Raw genomic sequence first — 13,345 nt, 5'->3', positions numbered from 1 at the left:
TTAGTTGTATGAGAAGGTTAAAATATAATGTTAACAGAAATATCACTTTGTCAAATAAGACAAATACTTTCCTATCACCCTGAGTGATAGTTTACCAAACTTATGCAAAATATCTTTTTTATTAAGTAAACTGTATTTGTTACAAATGATTATTTACTAGCTATCAAAATATATTTTTCACTAACATTTAAAAAATAGACTTTTTAAGTACTTAAAATATCCAATGTAAGGATAAAATTTATCCTTAATTTTCATTTCAACTGAATTTTTTTATGACCTTCATTAAGTAAACAAGTAACAAAAATACATCCACTTGAAGGGACTACAGAGGGAACACAGAATCCCTGTGTTCTTTCTTAATTAAGTGTTTTTTAATAACCTTTTCTAACAAGAGCCAAAGACCCCAAACTCTCTCAGGAATTATTAAAAAAACACCTACAGAATATTCAAAACAAGATCATGCTGGAATACTTCTAAGCCAGGATGTATGGCTTTCCTGATGAGTTCATGAAAGAAAATGCTACTATGGATCTCACCAAATTTTCCTTCATGGTGGCTAAAGAAAGAAACCCCACATAGTTTGATGGAATCCTAAATAGAGGAGGGAAAAATGAAGTTATTCAATTACATATAAGGAAGAGCATTACCAATTATGAAAGAGACAGTTTGTAACATCAGCTTCCCTTCAACAATAGGTTTTGAATAAAAAACTCAGTAGGCTGAGTTTTTGATTTTACTATTTCATTTCATAGCTATCATACATATCATAAACCATGAGCCATTTTACCCTGGCATCACATTTTGTACTTAATCCTAAAAAATGTTTTTTTTTTTTTTGTTTTCAATGAGAAATAATTTTACCAAATCTTTCAAAATATAGAAGGGTAACTATCCTGCACAGGCTTTCTAGTTCGGATGTTTTATAGTTTAACTTATTATTACATTTCTTGGGTTTTAAGCTTAATTATTACTTTGTCTATTCAATTAACTACATAAAACATCATAATTTTCAAAACTGGAAGATAAATCTTATTTATATCACATGAAAAGATGATAAATACATGTCTCGGTTTTTACTCATGACTTGATGATTGCTTTCAGGGAATAGTATGAATTTTTCTGAGATGGCTAGAAGGACATAAGTAAATTAAATAATATTTTAATACTCTCTCTCTATGTCATCTGTCAGTCAAGGAGATAGCTAAGAGTAACTTCAACCTTCAGGCGGATTTGTGATTGCAGTTTACAACAAGTGTTCCTTGAGTAGAAATTTATAATTATTGCAATCGGATTATTGTTGGGCTACAAAATATAATTTACTAGCTTAATCAAAGGATAATTTGAATGTATATTTTATTCCATTTCTCTCAGATGCAAAAGCTATAACCTGTCTTTAGTAATTATGGGAGAAAATGTTATTTCTTAAACGAGAAATTTTGTTTTGTTTCTGTGCTTTAGAAATACAAAAGATATTAGAGAGAAAAAAGATGATAAAGAAGCACAGGATTTTGGTGGGCTACACACTCTTTCCTTGGAAGAGTGACACTGGTACCCAAGGAGACATCGCAATGCACGTTTGCTGGCTGCTGTCTTGTGTGCTGGGGATCCCCTGCCTCTGGCCTGGCTTTGCAGTGGCAGGAGAGTCTAGCAGAGAGAAGGCTGTAAAACGGGCAGACTCTCATTGGAGAGTGAATCGAGGCTGGGTGTGGAACCAATTCTTTGTATCAGAGGAAATAAATGGAAGTCATTACATTGGACGGGTACTTACTTTCTGAAAGTCTTCCAGTCCATGGTTTTGGTGTATGCTGAGTTCTGCATTTTTCTCAGTGGAACCACTAGAAAACCTCAAACATGAACATTATTAATTATTTAGAATTTTCAAGCACCTGAGCATCATTAAAAACTTGAGTTCTAGGTTCAAATTTCACTCTAGTCTCCTACATGAAAAGGCTACCTTCATTAATCAATAGCTAAAAATTCAGTAGTGCAATTTTTGGTAATAAATCAAAGCAGACTCAATGAGTCAAATATCATCTACCAACATTTTTTTACCTGATTTTTCTGTTATGCTAAATAGCTATTGATTTATCCCTCCTTCATTTTTAATGAAGCAGTTTAATACTATATCCTTTTGCAGCCAAGGAGTGTCAGAAACCCACACACTTCATTTGATTAGTGAAGTTGAAGTGCAATGAATAGTTACTTTCACCTTCTTAGAAGAATATATTTTAAGAAAATGTCATTAATGAGACAAAACACCTCCAATTTATGTTTTTGGTTTTGATTATTATTTGGTTTTCTTTAAACACAGATAATTACAATATCATGTCCTTTTCCATAAGGTTCTTTCTCTAGATGAATGAACTGAAGTAAGTTTAACCGCTAATTAACTGGCACTAAAATTTAATTGGGCCCAAAGGGTGAAGCACTCAAAATTCATTAACTGTCTTCTAGCCCATTCAGGGGAGCCTCAGCATTAGTGTGGTATCCGGATTCCATCTAAGTACCTCTATCCTATCAACCACAGGCAAAGGAGTACCTTCAACCACAGGCTTAGATTAGGCTTCAGAACACTCCTGTGTATCTGTGTTTGTCTCCCACAGGATCCTCCTTACCCTTTAAATTCTCCACAATGTCTGCAGGTAAATCACATGCCCTGTGGCAAAAATAGGGTGCATCTTAAGGGGCTGCTAATGAACTGAGTCTATCTAGCTCCATTTAGAGTGATCTCCAGAATGACTTAAACTCTTCTGTCACTGAAGAGGGTGACAGGCAAATACCGTTCAGTGGCTTTTTGTAAATAAGGTACTTAACTGTACCAATGTGACAGGAACAAAGACTTTCTCCTTGGCTGTCACATTTCCTACTCCGTTTCTGCCACCTACACCAGCCTCTTGTTTCCTCATGTCACAGAATGATTGGCTTTGCCTGTTCTTTTCTTTCTATAACAAACATCCATTAAAAATACTTGTTTTTTCCTCTAAACAACCTCATGACTCACATTACACCGAGATAACTGGTTTGGGAGAAACTTTGGGGGATGTTTAGGTGTATGCAACTGAAGAACTGCTGGTAAGATGTCTCCCACTAAAGTGCCTTTTGATACATTCATTTAAAAAAATAAAAATTGGGGGCTGGGGATGTGGCTCAAGCGGTAGCGTGCTCGCCTGGCATGCGTGCGGCCCGGGTTCGATCCTCAGCACCACATACCAACAAAGATGTTGTGTCCGCCGAGAACTAAAAAATAAAATATTAAAAATTCTCTCTCTCTCTCTCTCCTCTCTCACTCTCTCTTTAAAAAAAATAAATAAAAAATAAAAATTGGAAAGGCAGTTATGTTAAAAAAATAAAGTGACATTGTTTGGTCAAATATTTAACAGCTGCTTAATTGAGAAAATATTTTAAAATAAAAATATAGTAAATTTCAAAATATGTACTATAGTGCATGAGATCAAAATGAGTTTAACACATGCATTTTGAGACATTTAGAGGCAAGTGTTCAGTAAAAGAGTTTTGGTGATTTACCGCTTAAAATTGTTCTTTATGGGCAGGCATGGTAGCACTTGCCTGTTATCCCAGCACTCCAGAGCTGAGGCAGGAGGATCTTGAGTTCAAAGCAAGCCTTAGTAACAGTGAGGCACTAAGAAACTCTGTGAGACCCTGTCTCTAAATAAAATACAAAATAAGGCTGGGGATGTGGCTCAGTGATTGAGTGCTGCTATGTTCAATCCCCAGTACCGAAAAAAAAAAAAAAGAAAAAAATGTGTCTTTAAAAATGTTAACCTCCTTGGTCTTTGAAATTTATAATTTAAATAAGCTTGGTATACTCCTATTCTTTACTGAATTTAATTTACCTTCATTCAATATTGAACGAATTTTAAAACTACACTGAAGTGATATCATTTTAAAAACATGGTCTATTCATTGCTCATTTGACATATTCATTAGAAAATATATTAATTATTCTTAATTTCATAACCTCATGACATACAAAATCTCTTCTCTTTATAAATAATTAAAGACTATCAAACTAAAAAAGCTATAACCATAACATCAAGTTGGATGTTAGTTTTCCCAAATCTGTTTCTTCCAGTATGTAGCAATGATAATGCAGATTAAAACAACAACAATAAGAGCAACAACAACAATAATACTATATTATTGTTATTTGGAGTATGTTTAGAATTTCTCCACAATAGCATAGAAAAGTTATATGAGTTAGTGAGGAATAATAACTTTTAACTGCAGCCATCAGACAAGTTGTAATTGGTTTAGGATGGCATTTCATGGTTATCTTTGTATTTTCATAGGAAGTCTTCCTTTGAAGAAGAGTATATTCATGAATGGTGGATCAAGAAAACACACATTTGTAATAACAAAGGCATCATTTACGTACAAAAGGAGAATTATTTATGTAGATTTAATTATGATAAACCAGACAGCCTATTTAACCACATCAATATCAAAATGACATCTTTTAACATATAAATTTTAAAATCTAAATAACTCATCAAAACTATGAATGAGCAATTTTTCACAAAATAAAAAGAAGAAAAGTATATGTTTAAAAATCAAGTAAAATGTGTTAGAAAGAGTGGGCATTTTCTAGCTTAAAATTAAAGATTTAAAAGCATGTTATATAATTATCATCATGGGTGAATCTTGGAATCCACAGTCCTGTGCGAAATCATAAAACTTCCCAGAAACCTGAGACTATGGGTAATTTTTAAAAATTTTCTGTCTTTGCTTCTGCATAGAAAAGATTGAGTTCATAAGTATTATGTAACTTGTAATGTTATAATTATTTGTGATCATAGATATAAGTAAAATTTTCTCTAGGTTCCAACCAAATATAAATATTCGAGGCTTTGGTTTTAGTGACCAAAGATGTAACCATAGAACAAACATGGACCAACTATGTTTTGAATATTTTATGAAAGAGACTTTGTTTTTCAGTAATAATATATTACTAGAATTGTCTATGTAGAAGAATCAAATTTCTGTAGTTCTTTATATTTAAAAAAAATAACTCTCTTTCTGATGGTCGATCTTAAATTTGAAATTGATGTGTGAATTAAAATAATATAGAAATTAAATAAGATTATTAACTCAAGGAATGATTAGCACAAAAGGAAATGAACTCTTAAAATGGATTTTTCATTTTGAGCATATCTGGAAACTCAGTTGTACCTGTTTGTACTTACAGCTAAGATCTGACTTAGACAATGGAAACAACTCTTTTCAATACAAGCTCTGGGGAGATGGAGCTGGAAGTCTTTTCACCATTGACAACAGAACAGGTGACCTATATGCCATACTTAAGCTCGATAGAGAGGAACGGTCCCTCTACACTCTGAGAGCCCAGGTAATAGACACCACCACTGAAAGGGCTGTGGAGCCCGAGTCTGAGTTTGTCATCAGAGTTTTGGATATCAATGACAATGAACCAAAATTCCTAAATGAACCTTATGAGCCCATTGTCCCAGAGATGTCTCCAGAAGGTATTGCATATTAATTTACATCAAAGATATTTTAACAATGACAACAAATTTTAAATTTTTGAGCATATGTTTTGGAAGTGGATTATCTAAGTATTACATTAACACTTCCTTCTATGAACATGTTTAAGTGAAATATTTTTTAAAAACTAGTCTATAGTAAAAAAAAAATTAAAAATGGTACTGGGCATTAATAAATTACCTGTGTTATTAAATTTGTCTCATTCTGGAAAGCAGTAAAAAAGTTCAAACATGTTTATTTGAGCAATTAATAAAATTCTGCAGGATATCTATTTAGAATATAGAAAGCCAATTTATAAAACAAGAGCTACTATTGACATCAAAACTAAGGAATCTAAAGACTAAAAATGAAGCAAAGTGGTGGAAAACCCCTGTGCAACTATTTCAAGTTTCTTTTAAAGTCCAATGCTATTGTTACTAATGATTTAAATATGATATATAAAGAACAGGGTGATTTCCATAAGACATAGGAATTTATCGCCTTGAAAACTGGAAATGTTTTTCTAGTAGGGGAAAAGCTATGTTTATGCAAAGATTTTCCCTTAATTCAATCAGTGAAAATACTTTAAAAGCACAATAAATAGTATAATTTAATTCAAAAATTTACTTAACTTTGAAAAATATGATTCCATAATGATCATTTAAAATGATGCTAACATGTTTTAAAACTGCTTTACCTAAATATGTGATTCATTATCCAATGATTCCAAAAATATATATTCTTTTATATAGTTTTCTGATTTCTTATATTTTAATATTCTAGGTAGAAATTCAAAGGTATCTTTCTACATCCTTTAGAATATAAGTATTTTAACTAGTGTGTAAACAAATCAAACTGTGAAATATGTATCCAAATTATTATTAGATATTAAAAATTATTTTAAATACTTCAATTTTGTTTGCTAAGCAAAGGGATAGTTCTTTGCCTTCTCTTCCTCTCTGCCCTGCTTGGCTCCTCTTCACCTCCTCATTCCTCTCATCCTTCTCCTTTTTCTTCCTTCTTCTTCTAACTTATCCTTCTTTCTCATCAAGCATATCTTACATACTCATGTACTAGGAGCTCTTCTGTAAAACTGAGAATAGAATTGGAAAGAACACACAGAAATTAATTTCTAACATGGATTATATTTTAATTCCGTACACAAACAAGAAATAACTAATTTTAAGCAAGATTATAATTGACAAGATGTGTTATAAAAATGTAAAGTGTAAATGATTGATGATGATGAACTGCATGGAGAAATAGGGGGCACTTTAAAAGTGTGTGATGCAAAAAGGCCAGCCACACCTTATCCCAAGATGATTTCCATATTAGAGTGATGAAGAATGTTTGTAGCAGTGTGTGAGTCATTGACATATGTCAATGATGTAGGTCATAACTGAGATCCTTTTAGCAGAGAATACAGCAGCTAGGGAGCTCAAAAACACCCAGGCTTACTCCACTGCTAAGCAAAATGGGGTGGGCGGCCAAATTAAAAAGAGCAGATTTGGCTGGTGACATAGGAAGAAGAGAAAGACATGAAGTATTTTAAAATGCAGGTGTTGTTCAGAGTCAAATGGTGCACTTACAAGGGGGTTATTTTGAATACATTACAGTTTTGATGACATGGTATCACTGCAGTCTAACTGTGGCTTCCAAGAGACTCCCAAATCACGGTTTAGTGCAGGCTCTATCTAACTGCCATACTCATCTTGTGCACTCCTGTTTGAGGTCCATGCACAAATCTTCTAGTCAATTTGCATAGATCATGACGTCTTATGAAAGTGCCAGTCAGGATTCAGGCTGCACATGGACTCATAGTAACACCACTGAGCACTTTTTATACCTCCCTAGAGGCCAAGTCCAACAAAGTGTGTAACATCAAGGTGTCCATTACGAACATAGGGAGATATTCCTATTGCTCTGTTAACCTTCTCATCAGCGCCCTCTGAAGCATTTCTGCATTTTGTTGACTTTGATTAGGAGTAAAGAAACCAAATAATATAGTTATACAGGCTTACCTTAATGTTTAATCAATAATAAAGTTAATTATTTTACTAAATAGATCATTAATTTTTCAATTTATTTTCATATTCACTGCCAAGTGATGGGTTATTGTTTCCAAATTCCATGTTGCCATTGTTTCCAAATTCAGTATCCAACTATTTCAGCCTTTAAGAACTAACCAGTGCGACTTTTTTTTCTTAAATATTTTGGTTTGTGTTGGAGTCAACCACTAATTATTAGATTTTGAGTCTGCGCTTTGAACTTAGAATTTGGTTAGAATTACTGAAAGAAATCTACATTTGAATGTCATTAGAAAAGAAAAACCCAAAACATTACAAATTTTTCTCTATTAAAATTAATTAATTATTTTTGATTGACAATATTCATCCATATTTATGAGTACCATAGAATATTCATTATGTACTTGCTTATTAAACATACATTTCTTTACATATAATGTTGGGGTTTGGCCAATTGTGTTTATATTTGAAATTCACTTACTTTCAAACTTCAATTGTCAAGTGGAATGGATATATAACATTATATTTTCCCACTTGTTACCCTGGATGGCCAAAGTCATTGTCTTCCTTCCATGTGAAAATATAATACCAGGAGACATGGGGTGCTGTCATGTTTGGAATGATCAAATAAATGAATGAATGGATATATTTGTGGTAAAAAATACTACATAAGTGACTGGACAGGTTTGGTAGCTGATACTGGTGGCTGTGAAATGCAGGAAGACTCTACTGGTCTGGATGGAGGCATATAATACCCCAAGAGCTGGAGGTAAATTGTAAATGCTGACTCATCATTTGGAAAGTTTTTAGTGCAAAAGCTACATATTCCTTTTTATGTCCTTTTAATGGTACCATAATAATTGTCTATCAAACAGATAATCCCATCTTTCAATGATGGCTATTAGCTTTTACATAAAACATTAGCATGTCATCAAAGGAAAGGGCATTTAAAAATAGATTTTGTATGCTGCTTAAAGAGCAATTAAACCTCCTTTGACAGGTTCTGCCAATATCACCCAAACCTACCTGGAAGTATTTGTTTTAAACATTGAACTCTTGCCTTGAAGGATTTTAAAATGCAGACTCAAGTGATTTATTTTCTGCAGATCACTACAACATCCTGCTAAAAGTGAATCATGCTTTAATAAATTAGGCCACATTATGTGTAAAACAATGATAATAAATAAATATTTAGACTTCACATGCCTCAAATGCTAATTAGGGTTGAAATTATTTATCATATATGTATATGTATGTATACATAAAAAATTTTGTAATATATGTATATGTATGTATACACACAAAAAAATTAAAGCCTGAATACTTAAAAGTTTGGTTTTATATATTTTTTCCTGTCTATAGATAGCTAGAATAAATTACTAGTTAATGTCCTCTATTCCCATATTTTGGAGCACTATCAAATAAATATTGTCCACCCAATTTTTCATGAAACATCAATTTCAACATTATCAAGAGTCCAACATTTATGGTCTTTATGATGGGCATTTTACTTATTATCAAAGTCAGGATGTTTTTGAAGTGAAATGTCTTATAAGAAAAACTTTATTTTTTTAAAGATAAAAAAGATTATTATAACCTTTCAGATTTGAAATGTGAATAAAGTGGGTTATACTGAATTCTATGATTATTAAGGAAATATTTAAATTCACATAATTTATATTTTTGGAATTGCACATATAAAATTCACCTTTATAATTTTATCATCAATATGGCACAAGTATATCATAATAAGTGGCAATAAGAAAAACATTTAAATTCAATTAATGTAAAATGCATGTAAATTTATTTCAATTCCTTCTCAGGAAAAAAAATGTTATTTGTTGAAATTTACCACATTTGAAAATTAGATTTTAAGAATCTTATGCCTTCAGACACATGAGCTGAAAATAAATTAGACTTGGATAAATTGTTTTTACTATTCTTTCTAAATGTTTTGCTTTCTTACACAGTCTAATTTGTTTGACTTGAATTATACTATCTCAGATTATAAAAAGTTGAGGTGTCCAAAATAAAACACAAAAATAATAAAAATGACCTAGTTTCCAGATAGTTATGGACAGAAAAACAGAAATAATTGAGGAATACTTTGCACAGTTAAGGTAACAAGTAGGAAAATACTGTCTCTTTTCAAAATTTCATTTGGAGGTTCTAGGTTGTAAAGTAATTGCTTCTCAAATATAAATCCACTGAGGATAGGTCAGTCAGGACTTGTGAATAAATAATAGTCTTCACACTGATAAAATCAGGTCTCCATTGAAAGGTGGAAACAGGAGAACCAAGGAAACTAATATTTTCATCCTGAATTTGACCAATAAATTCTCTAATTCACCTTATACCTATTTGATCGTTACTAAAATCACAGACTTAGAGTACAGGTAAAAATTTTTCTTTATGAATCAAACTGTGAAAGATGATGTATTAAGAACTGTGTAATGTTTTGAACGACCAACAATAAAAAAAAATCTTTCTTTAATCTATGCTTCTTTACACAAATAAACACCTCAAAAAATTTATCTGAGATTAATTCAAGTGTACTCATGTTAAAACTGCAAGTTAAAATAGCTTTCCTATTGGAAAATTTATATTTTCATTCTAAAAGAAGTCTGTTAACCTTTATAACATAGAATTTCACACCAAGATATTACATACTAAAACAAATGAGTTATTTTGAAATATGCAGTTTGAATTCAGCAAATAGTAAAATAAAAAACTTTACCACATGTATTTAATTTAGGATTCTGTAATAAATGCAAGCTTTAATTATGAAATGCTCTTGCCACAGGTTGCTGACTTCCTTATTACGTACATGATAGCAAATTACTCTCATATAAAAAAAATTATCTCTCCTTTATACTTTTGTGTTTGGATTCCTCCCATAATCACCAGAGATTAAAGCATTCTATGTGATATTTGACAATACCATTTAATAAAGCTTTCTTGTAATGTTAAAATTAGTATTTGTAGGAGACTTGTTCAATCTTCTGTGAAACTCTTGGTTGATAATAAAATGCACATAATCAACAGTGACAGAGCTACACTTTCCTTACACAAGATCGTTCTCAGTGATGGCAGAATAAGTCTTACGTGCTGAGAAATTCTGTTATTGATGCTATCATGAATTCAATCTTCAAAAATATTTACATAACTTTATATAGGTTAGTATTTATTAATATTGCCACAAAATGTAATTTAAGTGCAGCTCCACATACATAACAATTATTAGTATGTGTGTATACTATTATTATAATTTTCTGTGTCAGAACTAATTAGTAAAGGCAATTTCCAAAGACTTCTAAAAACCATGCCTTTTAATTGAAGCACTCAGTGCAGGTTGATATCCTGTGTCACCTACTTAACAATAAGTTTCTACAAATAGAGTGCCTGTTTGAATAGGTATAGCCAAATATCAAGCTAAACTTAAATTCACAAGGACTTTTTATGACAGATAGTTATAATGATTCGGAAGCTAGCTACAAAGACATAACCAATATTTTCAATTTCAATTGTAAAAAAAGTGTCTCTGAAGAGTAATACAGCCAACTGAAACTAGTAATCATTGTAAAAATAGAAACCAAAATTATTATACAATTATATTTTATGTTTATTATTGGAACAAGTAAGACAATTGATAAGTTAGTCTTATCGAAATGTGATTCTGAGGCTACAGTCATCTAATTATACTTTTCTAATGAAACAGGTTAGATACACATTGATTTAAGATAATCTTTGGGCTGGTAGGGTCCAGTCATTTAGCTATCCCTATTTCCTAAAAGCTCAAGGATCTCTTACCAAACAATACTAACTCCACTGAGGGATGCAAACTGACGTTTAGACTCCTTGATAACCAAGTAAAGGTTTTTCTACTCTCTGTTTATTCCTCCTGATGAGATTCAAGGATCTGGCCAATTTCAATTTTTAAGTTTTCATCAACTATATAAATACAATCAGAGGATGATGTCCTAAAGTAGAAGGAGGTCTTCAAGACTCAAGCTTGAAGCATCTCTAATATTACTGACCAAGAAAGGAAGGATGTCATGCATTCTTATACAAATTAGTGTTGAAATTAATCATTTATTTGTCTCATCCACATCTAAGATTAAAATTAAGAGAATCTTTGGTCTGGTAGAGTCCAATTAAAAGAACTAATACAAACACGAACTAGCTTAATTAATGTGCATGTAACTGATAATATGAGAAAGAAGGGATTAGGAGACCATGGATATTTTATATTGAAAGACATGTTGTTAGTCTCCTACTGATTGTTCTCATTCTCGTGTGGACTGAACAATTGATTATTAACTATATGCAAAATAGGAATGTATAAAATGTTATCAAGTGATTTTATATTTCTGAAATCTTTTGATGTTTATGTATTATTGATGACCTTTTTTATTTTTGTTGGTGCTTTATAATTATAGATAATAGTAAATTTAATTATGCCCTCTTCACACATGCATCTCTCATTCCCCCATATCTTCCCTTTTCTTCTCCTCTTCCATCACCAAGATATGCTTGTTTCTACTCTGTTGATCTCCTTTATAGCATTATTATCATTGTTATTATTATTTTTAAGTTAGTGCCTTATAACTATATATTTAAGTGAGATTTATTGTGGTATATTCATAATTCATATAAGACAATTTGGTAAATTTAATTCCTCAGTACTTCCCTATACTTTCCCCTCCTCCCTCCCTCTCAATCTCCTTCCTCAACTTTTTGGTCTTTCTTCTAATTTCATGAGATCCCTCTGTTTTATTTCTTCTCTCTCTCTCTCTCTCTCTCTCTCTCTCTCTCTCTCTCTCTCTCTCAACAGTACACTAGGTTTTCCATTTTGTAGAGGGCAAGGGAGTGACATATTGAGATGCTCAAGAGGTAAGTTTCAGTTAGAAGTAAAGAAAGCTTCAACTTAAAATGAGATATTAAAGAGCAGGGCTGGAAACAGAATCTAACTCCTTAACTCAATGCGTACTTAGAAGGGTAAATGAAACAATCAATCTAACTCAGTTTGGTTAAAGTAATGGTCCTTCTGAATCATTTTATTTGAACAAATCATCAAAATTATTGTATAGGCATGTCTTAAAAATATATGAAATTAACAAGTGTCTACACGTTAAGTGGTTGAAATAATTAAGCATTGGAAGGAGTAGGTAAATTTTTCTTTTCAAGTATTTTATTATTCTAGTTTTATTTCAACCCTGTGAAAGTGTTGCCTAATTAAAGTTATGTAACAAAAAGGGATTCTTTGGTAAAATATGCTATTTGATACTAAAATAAATGTTGTATGTAACATTAAAAGAACTAATACAAATAGTGACAAATGCATAATACTGAGGTCCACCCCCAGTTTGAAGTATAGAAGCAATTCCTATTACGGTGTCCCAGTTTATACAATAGGATTGTGTTGGAAATTTCTTTATTTCTTACTTTCTTTTTTTTTTTTTTTGCTAAGGGGAATTGAACCCAGGGGTGTTTTTCCACTGACCACACCCTAGCCCTTTTTGTTTTATTTTTCATTTTGAGACAAGGTTTCACTCAGTTGCTTAGAGCCTCTCTAATGTTCTGAGGCTGGCCTTGAATTTGTGATCCTCATATCTCAGCCTCCCTAGTGCCTGGGATTACAGGCACATGCCATGGTACAGGGTTAGTGATGGGGAAATTAATAATACTAGTTCTAAAGAAAATCACAGAGCTTATTGGATTTTGTACCATTGTATGATCATTCTTTTTGAGAGTGCATATTGTGTTTCAACAAACATAGATTTTGATGAAATTGGTAATGCTCAATTTCATTTGTATAG

The 13,345-nt window shown here is 31.9% G+C and overlaps 1 pseudogene; it reads left to right on the top strand.

Annotated features, from left to right (window-relative positions):
- The first annotated feature begins 1,568 nt into the window (after positions 1–1,568).
- Positions 1,569–13,345, top strand: part of LOC144368605 (cadherin-19-like) — a 43,329-nt pseudogene continuing 31,552 nt past the window's right edge.

Source organism: Ictidomys tridecemlineatus, chromosome 11 (assembly GCF_052094955.1).
Source record: "Ictidomys tridecemlineatus isolate mIctTri1 chromosome 11, mIctTri1.hap1, whole genome shotgun sequence".
NCBI classification, from domain to species: Eukaryota; Metazoa; Chordata; class Mammalia; order Rodentia; family Sciuridae; genus Ictidomys; species Ictidomys tridecemlineatus.
This window is presented reverse-complemented; position numbering and strand designations above follow the sequence as displayed.